Source organism: Rhinolophus sinicus, chromosome 14, assembly GCF_057876585.1.
Source record: "Rhinolophus sinicus isolate RSI-liver-muscle chromosome 14, RSI-T2T, whole genome shotgun sequence".
Classification (NCBI taxonomy): domain Eukaryota; kingdom Metazoa; phylum Chordata; class Mammalia; order Chiroptera; family Rhinolophidae; genus Rhinolophus; species Rhinolophus sinicus.
The window spans coordinates 100,990,148-101,004,710 of record NC_142514.1 but is presented as its reverse complement, the minus strand read 5'-3'; the positions used below and the strand labels follow the sequence as shown (position 1 = coordinate 101,004,710).

Genomic DNA, 14,563 nt, shown 5'->3' with positions numbered 1-14,563 from the left:
TTGTTAATATACAGTCCAGGGCCAGCCCGGTTGCTCAGGCAGTTAGAGCTCCATGCTCCTAACTCTGAAGGCTGACGGTTCGATTCCCACATGGGCCAGTGGGCTCTCAACCACAAGGTTGCCAGTTCAATTCCTCGAGTCCCACAAGGAATGGTGGGCAACGCCCCCTGCAACTAAGATTGAACACAACACCTTGAGCTGAGCTGCCTCTCGGATGACTCAGTTGGTTGGAGCAGGTCTTCTCAACCACAAGGTTGCCGGTTCGACTCCTGCAAGGGATGGTGGGCTGCGCCCCCTGCAACTAGCAATGGCAACTGGACTTGGAGCTGAGCTGCACCCTCCACAACTAAGACTGAAAGGACAACACCTTGAAGCTGAACAGCACCTTCCACAACTAAGATTGAAAGGACAACTTGACTTGGAAAAAAGTCCTGAAAGTACACACTGTTCCCCAATAAAGTCCTTCTCCCTTTCCCCAATAAAATCTTTTAAAAATAAAAAAATAAAACAGTTCCTACTTCAAGGTGCTCACAGATGAGTAGGAATCAACTCATGTTGAAATAATAATGGATTTAAATATATATATACAGTTCATATTTAAATGTCTCCAATTTTTCAAAAGATGTCTTTTAGAGCTTTTTAAAAATCTAGAATCCAATCAAGGATTATACATTGCATAAAGTTATCATAATTCTTTACTCTCTTATAATCCCATTTTAAGATCTTTCATGAGGCATTCTGGAGTGGCGCTGCTTGGGCTGGTGGCCAATTGCAGGATGAGGAGAATGGGGAGTGGTTTAATATTTCTGATAGGGGTCCCTGAAAGGATGAGTGCTGCCAAGGGGTCCCATCCTCACAGGGGTGAAGTGTTCAGCTTCCTTGATAACAATCCTGGATCTAGCAATTGGGAGGCAGCGGATTTAGGGGAAGAAGACAAGAAAATTAATGAAGAACTAGAGTATCAATATCAGCAAGGTATGGGTAGTAAATTATCAGGAAGATATTCATGACATTATAGACCTGGCTTCAATGAGGTAGAAGATCATGATGGAGAAGGTGATGTGGTGGGAGAAGGAGAAGGAGAAAAAGAGGAAGAGGAAGAGGAAGAGGAAGAAGAAGAAGATTCACTTGATCGTGAAAGTCCAGATGACTCTGAAAGTGAGTTACAGTCAGCGAAAGAAGAGTCTGCTGAAGAACTCCAAGCTACTGAGCACCCTGATGAAGTGGTAGATCCCCCTCACTCACACACACACACAAAAGATGCCAAAAGCAACTATAAAATGATGTTTGTTAAATCCAGTGGTTCATGACTCCCACTTAGTCTTTGTACTAAAAGCAAGCCTTATTGTTATAATGCACTGTGCTGGACTGCTCATAGAGCACAGATTTTTGTATTATAACTTTTTAAAAGGCCGGTTTAAATAATTACAAAGAATGTTTGCTTTCAGATGCCATGTGTTACTTTTTTATGGGTATGACTTTTATAAAGAGTAAGAGTTGTATAAAATAAGAAATAAACACGATATTCAGTTTCCTTTCATATTGGCATTATCAAATCTCTGATATCATATTTTCCCCCCTTCAAATACACTTATGGAGGAGACACTATTTTTTGTTTGTGGTAGCTGCTTCATCTTTTATTGTTCTTTTATATTTTTCTCTTATAAATTTATCTGATACTGTGATGTGTTCATGAAAAATATTATTTTATTATACTTTGTTACAGTAGTGCTATTCATCGTGGATATTTCTACTGCCAACAATCTAAATTAATGTTGGCATAAGATTAGGTACTTAGTTTACACTTACTAATTCAGCTCTACTCTTTGGACCGAAGCAACATGGGATGCGATACTTTCACATCTGTTAGAATGGAGTTACAACTGTCATACATTTGAAATATTATGATCCCTAGCAGTCTTTATATAATTTGAATTGCATTGTACGCTAGATTTTTAAAATAAAATTTAGCCAGTTTTTACAGAAGAAATTATTTCTCTGATTGTTTGGTTCTATCTATGTAAAATTAGATTTTTTAACAAAGTAATATGTGATCAAAGTTGATTTTCTTCGTAAGCCCTAAATAAAGAGAAAGCAGTTTCACATATAAAAAAGAAAAAGAAGAGAAAAAATATTTCATGACTTTCATATCTTTCAAGAGTCTAGCTCAGTTGTTTCGCAGAATGTCCTTCAATATAGACTTCTTAGATACTTTTTGCAATAAGGATCACGTTAAACAATTGTGGCAATAGTACTGTAGAGATGATGGTGTGTCCTTCTCAGTGTACCACATCAGGAGGCATGTAATAATTTGGTCTTTTAATTAAAATGGTATCCACTTGATTTCAATAGTATAAAGGTACCTCTTTGTACTTAGCGATCTATGGGACCATACTTTGATACTGTGGAAATATCCTGTTCCAACAATCTTTCACCCAGTGGTTTTTGTTTTGTTTTGTTTTGTTTTTAAAGATTTTATTGGGGAAGGGGAACAGGACTTTTTGGGGGTACAGTGTGTACTTCCAGCACTTTTTTTTTTCCAAGTCAAGTTGTTGTCCTTTCAATCTTAGTTGTGGAGGGCGCAGCTCAGCTCCAGGTCCAGTTGCCGTTTTTTTCTAGTTGCAGGGTGTGCAGCCCACCATCCCTTGCGGGAGTCAAACCGGCAAACTTGTGGTTGAGCAGACGCGCTCCAACCAACTGAGCCCTCTGGGAGCTCAGCGGCAGCTCAGCTCAAGGTGCCGTGTTCAATCTTAGTTGCAGGGGGCACTGCCCACCATTCCTTGTGGGACTCGAGGAATTAAACTGGCAACCTTGTGGTTGAGAGCCCACTGGCCCATGTGGGAATCGAACCGTCAGCCTTCGGAGTTAGGAGCATGGAGTTCTAACTGCCTGAGCCACCGGACCGGCCTTCACCCAGTGGTTTTAGCACCCATGGATAATTCTTGCCTGAATCACTTATTAATATGATGGTTGCAAATGAGGATTTTTCTCATTCTATTATTCCTTCTATATTTATGAGTTTGTATTCTTCTGTAAAGAGCTTGTCCCCCTTACCCTCCCCACTTTAAAAAGATTCGTATCATTGTATTTGATGTATTATAATCTGTGCCTACTATTATCTATATTAATGCTCAAATTGTCACACATTTGGCCAGTGGGAGCCCCATATATGTTTAACTTTTAAATTATTTCTACTGTTCAAGCTATACGTTATCATTAGCATAAACTTGGAAAAGACAAAAAAAGAAGTTTTAAAAGCCAGCAGAAGATTGCCTCTTAAAATCGAGCATTTCTGTTTTTATTCTTTTTTGTATACATAGGTGTATACATATATATCTTAGAATACATAAATACAATTTTTCCCATTGAGTTGAAATTGTCTGTTTATTTGTCAGCCGCCCCAACTACATAAATTCCCCAAATATGGACTATGGCTCCTTTACCACTCTACCCAGCTAGTGTTTGGTACAGAACAAATGTTTTGTAAGTTAGTAGATAAGCAATCAGTCACATCATCTAAACATTTTATATCTTGATTTTTTTCTATTATTGCATAAACATATTTTACAGAGTTAAAGACTTTGACCTGAGAGAAGTAAAACACTCAAAGAGCTGCTTGCTAAGAATTAGTTTGCGATAGAGGAACAACAGATGGAAGGGACAGAGACTGGACAGAGTAATGTGAAGTACTAAGAGTTCCCACTAGAGAGAGAACAATGGGTCAGAAATCTTACCTCAGCCACTGCTGATGCTACTAGCTGGCTAGAAGGTCTCAGAGGTCAACCAGAGCAAGAAAGTGTGGGGAAGTTGCTCAGCCACATTTGTAAGGACAGAGACACCTGACAAGAGCCCTGAAAACAGCACAGAAACAGAGCTTAACAGGGCTTCAGCACCTGCAATATTTACTTAGGTAGAATCCTGGACCTCTTCTCAGCCACAGTTCATGCTAAGTTATTTCCCAGTCTTCTCCCATTTCAGTTCCCTCAAATAAAATATGGACTGTATAACCCACTTCAGCATAGCTATGAGAATGAAATGAGAAAACATTATTTAAAAAGAAGAAGAAAAAGAAGAAGGAGAAGAAGAAGAAAGAGAAGAAGAAGAAGAAGGAGAAGAAGAAGAAGGAGAAGGAGAAGGAGAAGGAGAAGAAGAAGAAGAAGAAGAAGAAGAAGAAGAAGAAGAAGAAGAAGAAGAAGAAGAAGAAGAAGAAGAAGAAGAAGAAGAAGAAGAAGAAAAGGAAAAAATTGTAAAAGCATCTTATGGTCAGGTCATAGTAGGGACTCAAATGCTAGTTTTCTCACTCCCTATTTCCCAAGAAATAGAGAAATAGGAAAGGAAATGAGAAGATGACATCCAAAAAAAACAAGGCAGACTTTACTAAGGGATAATAAAAACTATTGTGAATAAATGTAAATCATGCTATATGCCTGAAAAAGAAACTATGATTTTGATACTGTCAAAATGTCAATCCTTCCAAATTCATTTGGAGTTTTAAAGCAATTCCAATCAAAATCTCAATAGGATTTCTTGAAAATTGGACAAAATTTTTTAAAGATAATCTGGAGGAAAAAAATAAGCATCAGAGTAAGAAACTTGACATAAAAAAACGGAGAGTTTCCACTGCCAAATATTAGCAATTCTCAGATTATGTAATTGTGTGGTTTAGAGCATAGCCAGGCATTAAAAGGAACAAGACGTACTAGAAACAGATCCTCGCATATGTGATTTTAACTATGATAAAGAAGACATCCCAAGTCAATGGGGGAAGGTAGATTAATTAATAAATGGTGTAAGATAATTGTTTAGGTATTTAGAAAAAAGCATTTTAGATCTATGTTGCACACCTGCAACAGAATATGTCAGATAAAGAATGCTATCAAAAAAATAAAACCACTAAATTTATCTTTTGGTAAGGAAGTACTTTCCAATCTTAAAAATAACTGAAGAAATCATCAAAGAAAATCACATTAGCTTTGACCACATTAAAACATAATAAGAAAGGATCCAAGATGGCAGAATAGATAAATGTTGTGCTTGCCTCCTCCTGCAATCACATTAAAATTACAACTAAATTATAGAACAATCAACCTGGAGAACCATCTGAAGTCTAGCTGAACAGAAACTTTATAACTAAAGATATCAAGAATAAGCCACGTCCAGACTATTAGGAGGGGCCTCTAGAGACATGCAACAGGCCAGCCCCATACCTCTGTTTGGCAGCAGAGAATTGGGTGGGATATCTCTGCCACAGAGATTCCCCCAGAGAAGCGAGGGATCCCAGCCCCACACCAGGCTTCCCAGCCCAGAGTACCAGAGCCAGGAAGAGGAGCCCCCACATTTGGCTGTGAAAACAATGGGGACTTTGACCATCTGGGCGGAATAGAAGGCTGCAGGAAACCTACACTTCCTTTTTAAGGATTCGTCCACAGACTCACTTGCTCACAGGCACTCACTCTGGGCATGGGTGGGGGGACAGTGACTCGGGGGACATCAGAGACTTATGGGGAGAAGCTAAGTTGTATGGCTGCAGGGCGAGGACTGGAGGGACAGTCACCATTTTTCATGTGTGAGGTCATTCTCCCATGCAGCTGGTAGGCTGACACCATCTTTCCTGTGTTGAGCTCTCCCTCCACATCCATGGCCAAGTCTGAATCTGCATTGGTGTGGTGAGCTCCACTCCCTCCACCCACATGACTGCCTGGGACCCCCACCTCTTGTCTGCAGGTTCCATGTGGGTGGTGGCTGGCCTCTGAGACTTTTGCTGAGTAGCTCTAGGCTCAGCACTGACACCAAACCAGAATCTACATTAAACTGGTGAACACATCTTGTCCCACCATGGTGACTCCCTGAGACCCCACCTCATCCAACTCGTGTACCACAGAAGGCTTTATCTGTGGCTGAACCTTACAGGACCTGGCATGTGGCAGCAGGACCTGGGGTGTCTGGCTTTTTGTGAAGCTGCCCCAGGCTTGGTACTGGTGGCAGCCACCCTCTGTTCACAGCATGGCCTCTCCCATGCACCTCCACATTTAACACAGGAGTGACCAACCATGAATTGCTTTGTAGCTTTTTCCTGGTAGTCCCTGTGTTGTCATAGGCAGCGGGTGACATGGGCCTGCACTGGAACGACTCCCAAGAGGCCCCATAACCAACATACTTGGAGGTTGGCTTCAGAGCACAGCAGAGTACCATCCAATTAGCCCCACAAGTAGCATACCCAAAGGGCAGTCTCAGCAGCCACCAGAGTCTGCTAGGGCAAATCTCACTCTGTGGGGCAAGTCCCCCACCCCACAACAGCCCATAAGCTGTGGATGTGGCCAAACCTCACAGCCAGTCAGCCTGAGGGTCAATCCCACCGACTGATGTGCCAATAGCAATCAAGGCTCAACAGTAATAGGAGGTCATACACAACATACACAAGGGACATTCCTGGAGCACTCGGCACAGGTGACCAGGGAGACTGTGCCACTGGGCCACAGAGGACACCTACTGCATAAGGCCACTTAACTAAGACTGGGAGACATAGCAGATCTACCTAACACATAGAAACAAGCACAGAGAGGCGGTCAAAATGAAGAAACAAAGAAATATATTCCAAACGAAAGAACAGGTGAAAACTTCAGAAAAAGAACTAAACGAAATGGAGGCAAGCAACCTACCAGATACAGAGTTGAAAGCAATGGATATAAAGATGCTCAAGGAACTTAGTGAGAACTTCAACAAAGGGGAAGCAAGCATAAAAAAGGACATAGAAACCATAAAAAATAACCAGTCAGATGTGAAGAATACAATAACTGAAATGAAGAATGCGCTAGACGGAATCACCAGCAGATTAGATGAAACAGAGGATCGAATGAGAGGTTTGGAACACAAGCAGAAAACACCCAATCGGAACAAATGAGGTTAGTTTAGGAGACCTCTGGGACAACATCAAGAGTAACAATATTCGCATCATAGGGCTACCAGAAGGAGAAGAGAAAAAGCAAGGGATTGAGAACCTATTTGGAGAAATAATGACTGAAATTTTTCCTAACCTGGTGAAGGAAATAGACGTACAAGCTCAGGTAGTACAGAGAGTTCCAAACAGAATGAACCCTAACAGGCCCAAACCAAGACACATTATAATTAAAATGGCAAAGGTGAAAGACAAAGAGAGAATCCTAAAAGCAGGAACAGAAAGGCAGCTAGTTACTTACAAGGGAACTCCCATAAGATTGTCAGCTGATTTTTCAACAGAAACTTTGCAGGCCAGAAGGGACTGGCATGAAATATTCAAAAGTGATGAAAAGCAAAAACCTACAACCACAATTACTCTTCCAAACAAGGATATCATTTAAAATTGAAGGACAAATAAAGACCTTCCTGAACAAGAAAAAACTAAAGTAGCTCATTGCCACCAAAGCAGTATTACAAGGAAAGTTGAGGGACTTCTTTGAGATGAAAAAAATTTTTTTTACATATATATGTATATATATATTCATATATATGAGTAATAAAATGGCAATACCTACATACCTATCAACAATTACTTTCAATGTAAATGGATTACATGTTCCAATCAAAAGACAAGGTGGCTGAATGGATAAAAAGAACAAAACCCTTACATATGCTGCCTATAAGAGACTCACTTCAGATTGAAAGACACACACAGACTAAAAGTAAAAAGGTGGAAAAAGATATTTCATGAAAATGGAAATGAACAACAACAACAAAAAAACTAGGGTAGCAATACTTATACCAGACAAAATAGACTTAAAAAAGAAAAGATTATAGTAAGACACAATGAAGGACCCAGTAAGCCCACTTCTGGATATTTATCTGAAGAAACACAAAACGCTACTTCAAGGAGACATGTGTATTCATATGTTCATTGTTTACAATGGCCAAGATGTGGAGGCAGCTTGGGTGTCCATTGATGGATGAATGGATAAAGAGTAGATAGTACATAATACAATGGAATATTGCTCAGCCATGGAAAGGAATGTGTTCTTGCCATCTATGGCAACATGGATGGATCTGGAAGGTATTGTGCTGAGTGGAGTATGTCAGACAGAGAACGACAGATGCAATGTGATTTTGCTCATATGTGGAATCTAAAAAACAAAATAAACAAACAAACAAAACAGAAACGAAGTCATAGATACAGAGAACATTTTGGTGGTTCCAGATGGAAGGGCAGTTGAAGGGGTGGATGAAAAAGGGGAAGGGATTAAGAAATATAAATTGGTTGTTACAAAGTAGTTATGGGGATGTGGGGTATAGCATAAGGAATATAGTCAATACTATTGTAATAACTATGTATGGTACTAGATTTATCTGGGTGATAGATGGGAGAGGGGTTGAGGAGCAGGGTGAAAAGGTGAAGAGATTAAGAAGTACAAATTGAGGGCAACCGGATGGCTCAGTTGGTTAGAGCGCGAGCTCTCAACAACAAGGTTGCCGGTTCAATTCCCACATGGATTGGTGGGCCCTGCAACTAAGATTGAAAACGGCAATTGGACTTGAATCTGAGCTGCACCCTCCACAACCAGATTGAAGGACAACGACTTGGAGCTGATGGGCCCTGGAGAAATACACTGTTCCCCAATATCTCCCAAAAAAATTTTTTTTAAAAAAAGTACAAATTGGTAGTTACAAAATAGTCATGGGGATGTAAATCATAGGGAATATAGTCAATAATATGGTAATAACTATATATAGTGCCAGGTGGGTACTAGGCTAGTCAGGGGGAATCACCTTTTTTTAAAACTTTTATTTATTTTAAGTGTGTTTTTCCAGGACCCACCAAGTCAAGTAGTTGTTTCAATCTAGTTGTGGAGGGAGCAGCTCACAGTGGCCCATGTGAGGATTGAACCAGCAACCTTGTTATTAAGAGCACTGAGCTCTACCCAACTGAGCTAACTGGCCACTCCAGGGATCACTTCTTAAATTGCATAAATGTCTAACCACTATGCTGTACACCTGAAATTAATGTAAAATAATATTGAATGTCAACTGTAATTGAAAAATTTAAAAGTGGGGGGAGTGACGGGGAGTAAGAGGTCCAAATTTGCAGGTATAAAACAAGTCATGGGATGTAACATACAGGCATAGAATATAGTCAATAATATTGTGGTAGCATGCTATGGTGTCAGATGGTTGCTGGACTTATCATGCTGACCACTTCTTTAGGTATTTAAATGTTGAACTATGGTGTATATCTCAAACTAATATAATAGTGTATGTTAGCTATATTTTAATAAAAATCTTAAAAACAAAATAATAATGAAGATATTTCTGATAAGATATAAGTACCAAAGCCTGCTGGCTCCCAGCATCAACCCAAGCCCAGAGTCAGACGTAGGAGGGAGGGTAGTGGACCTGTTAACACAGAAACATAGAGAAATTCCTGGAAAATGGATGATGGAGTCCTGGTATGTGTTTGGAGTATGGGAGGAGGGTGGTAGAAGGAGAACAGAGTGACAGAGAATCGTGAATTATGGATAGGAGATAGGGTAGGGGAGAGTTTTTAGGTCTGCAAGTGGCTCTCCCTCAGCATTACCTTGGGCTGTTCATTGTTTGTCCTTGTTACTACTTAAGGGCAGAAATCAACAGCCAACTGAATGTCAACAGGTTGGATGTCAGCTTTCAACAAATACAGACAGCCTGGCTGGATTCTAGTACTCTATCACCTCAAAACCTGAAAGACAAAATGATTCTTAGTGAGGAAGGAAGTGCCCCAAAAGGGAGCTGCACTACCTTGGGTGATTTTAACATCGGAAAAATCTCTGCTGTACATCTCATATACTCCTCCAGACATAAGCTTGATTCATCAGGAGGGTCACATGCTAGAAGCTGAATATTAGCCATTCCTCATGAGTCCACCAACCAAGATATAAAATATCCCCAGGGGAATATGAGCTCCAGGAGGGACAGTCTAGACAACTTAGGAAAGAAATTATTACAAGAATAAATTAAACAAATTCAATGGTCTATAACAGACATGGCAGATTGGTGGACAAAGGAGTTAAAATCAACATAGTCATATTAAATACCCTCAAAAAGAGGATTCATGAAAATAGGAGGAAAAACAGGAAGTCATTAAGGATGTTTTGCTTCGTAATGTCAGACTAGCTTGGTTCAAACCAATCCTCCTGCCAGTAAGTAACAAAGAGAATTGCTGATCAAAATATGAATAAGCGTCTGAAGGTATCAAAGAGTAACCAAAGCAGTTATCAACTGGCTTTTGCTGTTAGCTATTATATACTAACAAATTGTAGCCAAGCTAAGCAAGTGGGCACATTGCACTCTATGCAACAGAAAGAATAAGTTCCGATGGAACAGTCTTTTGCAGAGAAAAGGATTTAACTGTAAGGCAGCCAGATAAGGAGACAGGAGACAAAGCTCAGATCTGTCTCCTCTTCCCCTGACCCCCAAGCAAAGGCTTGAGATGAGTTTTAAGAAGTGAGGGTAGAAGAGGTTATACATATTTATAAGTTCTGATTTTGATTGGTTGGAGTCATGCATTCCTAACAGTGTTTGGTTTTCTTTTCAGCTGGGCAACCATTTCAGTCAACTCTCACTTCAAAAATGGGTCTGCAAGGACCAAGTCTTTGCATCTTGGTTCCGCTGTAGTGTGAATTTCTGTATGGCTGAGCTCTGGAGGCTCTATAAGGAATATCTGATTGCTAACTGCACAGATTCAGGTTGGTTAAACCGATTTTAGCCGATATAGCCGCTTATGGCCAGAGCTGTGGAGGGACCTGGGAACAGCCTCCTGCTGTTTTCTGCATTATACTTTAAACAAACTTGGTTAGTGTCAAGTTTTAAAATCACCCCAAAACTTAACTACTTAAAACAAGAAGCATTTTTTTTACGTTCTTTAAAAATTTTTTTTATTAGTTTCAGGTGTTCAAAGCAATGTAATAGTTAGACATTTAAACCCCTCATAAAGTGATAACCCACCCCCCAAGCTACTACCCCTCTGACATCTTATACAGCTGCTACAATACCATCGACTATCTTCCCTATGTTGCACTCCACATTCCGCAACTATATATACCTATATATATAGTTATAGTTGACATTCAATATTATTCTACTTCAGATTTAGGTGTATAGCGCATTGGTCAGGCATCTACAGTCTATGACGTGATCCCCCTGATAACTTCTGTGCCCATCTGGCACCTTACATGATCTTTACAACATTGGTGATTATATTCCCCCACTGTATTAACGATCAATTTGTATTTCTTAATGGCTTCACCTTTTTCACCCTGTCCCCAACCCTATTCCCATCTATCACCCTGATAGGTCTAGTACCTATCTGGAACCATACCTAGTTATTACAATATTTTTGACTATGTTCCTTATGCTATACCCTACATCCCCATGACTACTGTGTAACAACCAATTTGTACTTCTTAATCCCTCCCCTTTCACCCCTCCTTTACCCCCTCCCATCTTAAAGAAGTCCCTCTAAGAGCCCTTGTAATACTGGTTTGGTGGTGATGAACTCCTTCAGCTTTTTCTTGTCTGGGAAGCTCCTTATCTGTCCTTCAATTCTAAATGACAGCTTTGCTGGGTAGAGTAATCTTGGTTGTATGTCGTTGCTTTTCATCACTTGGAATATTTCCTGCCACTCCCTTCTTGCCTGCAAAGTTTATTTTGAGAAATCAGCTGACAGTCTTATGGGGGATCCCTTGTATGTAGCTAACTGCTTCTCTCTTGCTGCTTTTAAGATTCTCTCTTTGTCTTTAACCTTTGGCATTTTAATTGGATGTGTCTTGGTGTGGGCCTCTTGGGTTTATCTTGTTTGGGACTCCCTGTGCTATCTGGGTTTGTATGTCTATTTCCTTCACCAGGTCAGGGAAGTTTTCTGTCATTATGTCTTCAAATAGATTTTCAATTCCTTGTTCTCTCTCTTCTCCTTTTGGTACCCCTACAATGCGAATGTTGGTACACTTGATATTGTCCCAGAGGTCCCTTAAATTCTCCTCAATTTTTTGGATTCTTTTTTCTTTTTGCTGTTCTGGTTGGGTGTTTTCTGCTACCTTATCTTCTACATCGCTGGTTGGATCCTCTGCTTCATCTAATCTACTGTTGATTCTCTGAAATATATTCTTCATTTTCATTATTGTATCCTTTATTTCTGACTGGTTCTTTTTCATGGTTTCCATCTCCATTTTCATGCTTCCTATCTCTCTGTTGAAGTTCTCCCTGAGATCATTGAACATTTTCATAACCAGTGTTTGGAATTCTGCATCTGATAGATTTCTTATCTCCATTTTGCTTAGTTCTTTTTCTGAAACTTTGTTCTGTTTTTTTTTATTTGGGACATGTTTCTTTGTCTCCCCATTTTGGCTGCCTCCCTGTGTTTGTTTCTATGTAGTAGGTAGGGTTGCTATGTCTTCCAGTCTTAGTAGAGTTGCCTTATGTGGTAGGTAGACATGGGGTTCAGTGGCGCAGTCTTCCTGGTCACCTGAGCCACGCACTCCAGGTGTGTCCCTTGTGTGGGTTGTTTGTACCATCCTCTTATAGTTGAGCTTTGGTTGATAACTGCACATCAATGTGAGGGACTGACCGTTGGGCTTACCAGCTGTGAGGACTGGCCTTGACTACAGGGGATGACTTGGGCAGGGGCTGAACCTACAGAGCAGGCTCTGCCTCAGCAGGACTCTGGTTCCTGCCCAATCTGCCCCTTGGGTGTGTTGTACTTGGAGGCGGCTGGGTGATGCTCCAACTCATTTTGAAGCTGGCTACTGGAGGCATCAGCCCCAGTATCATCTTGGATGGGATCTGCTGTAGGTCAAGTTCAGCCATAGCCTGTGTCCCACCCGGGGCCACCTAGCAGGAGCCACGAAGAAATCAGCAGATGGCTGCAGCCCATGCTGCGCTTGGAAGCACCTTGAGAGACCAAGCCATGAACCAAGGCCAGCTGCTGCTAGTGCCAGCATAGGGCTGCTCAGCCAAAGGTACAGGACACATTCAAGCCAGATGCTGCTGGTCTGGTTCCATAAACCTCTGAGAGACCCTAGGGAAGTCTACAACTTGAGCCAAAGCAGGCAGTTTGCCCGAAAAAGCCACTGAAAGCAGCCTGGGTGTGCCTGAAAGTTGGGTGGGGCCGGGTCTCGAATCGCCAGCGCAGGGTGAACAAATGGCGGAGACGCAGATATAGTGGCGGATTGTGTCCGCACACAGGGAAGGGGGAGGGCTCAACAAAGAATTTCCCCATTGTGGGGACAGAGCTAGGAGTGCAGTTTCCAGGCTCTTGGCCTCACGAGGAAAGGTGCTGGCTCAGGTAGTAAATGAGCGTCAACTGTGATTGGATGGTCGTCGGCTGTGACTCGTTGGCTGTCAGCTGTAACTGGTTGGCCAATTGGCCACTGATATAACTGCCGTGACTGCAGTGGGTTGGTTGGTTGCTTGGTTGGCAGGCAGAAAAATGGATGGCGGATTCTGGATTGTGTGGATCCTACTTTGTCTCGCCCGGCCGCCAGCGAGAATGTGTTGGTATGACTCCCCTATCTATGGCTCCGTGGGTGTTAATTTTTGGATTCACCATATCCTGCGTTCTTATGTGGGGGGTGGGAGCTGAGACCCCACGTGACACTCTGCAGGACACTTGTCCAGGAGAAAGCCTCCTCTCCAGCCCCCGTCCAAAGCCAGACAACCCAATTCCCAACCATATGTCCCTGCCATCTTTCCAGCTATTGATTCAGCTGGAGCTCAGAGCATGTGATTCCATTGGTGGGAAAGTCCGAGTGCAGTCTCTTTAAGAGGAGTGCCTGTGAGTGTAGCCACACTCAGTCTCAGTCACATCTCTGCTGTTTTTTTGTTTTTGTTTTTATTTTTTAATTGGGGAAGGGGAACAGGACTTTATTGGGGAATAGTGTGTACTTCTGGGACTTTTCCAAGTCAAGTTGTTGTCTTTTCAATCTTAGTTGTGGAGGGCGCTCAGCTCCAGGTCCAGTTGCCATTGTTATTTGTAGGGGGCACAGCCCACCATCCCTTGCGGGACTCGAGGAGTCCAACCAGCAACCTTGTGGTTCAGAGCCCACGCTCCAACCAACTGAGCCATCTCGCCACCTGGGAGCTGAGCGGCAGCTCATTGACTTCATTCTAGTTGCAGAGGGTGCAGCTCGCTGGCCCATGTGGGAATCAAACAGGCAGCCCCATTGTCCAGAACTTGCTCTCTAACCAACTGAGCCACCTGTCTGCCCCTCTGCTGGATTTCACAACCATAAATTATGGGGACTTCTCTTCCCTGCACTGAAACCCAGGGCTGGGTGGGGCTGCGATCTCTTGCTCCTCTGGGGGATAGGGGGATCCCCATGGCCGAAATACCCCTCACACACGGGTATGGGACCAGCCCATTCCATGTCTCTGCCCCTCCTACCAGTCTGGAGGTGGCTTCTATGCGTCCTTAGTTGAAAGGTTTCAGTTCAGCTTCATTTTAGGTGATTCTCAGTAATGGTTGTTTTGTAGATTAGTTGTAATTTTGATGTGGTTGTGAGAGAAGATAAACACAGCATTTACCTACTGCGCCATCGTGGTTGTCCGGCAAGAAGCATTTTATTATGAT

At 41.9% G+C, this 14,563-nt stretch overlaps 1 pseudogene; it reads left to right on the top strand.

The window, feature by feature from the left end:
• The first annotated feature begins 827 nt into the window (after window positions 1–827).
• Window positions 828–1,310, top strand: LOC109437193 (small acidic protein pseudogene; annotated as a pseudogene).
• Window positions 1,311–14,563: the final 13,253 nt, after the last annotated feature.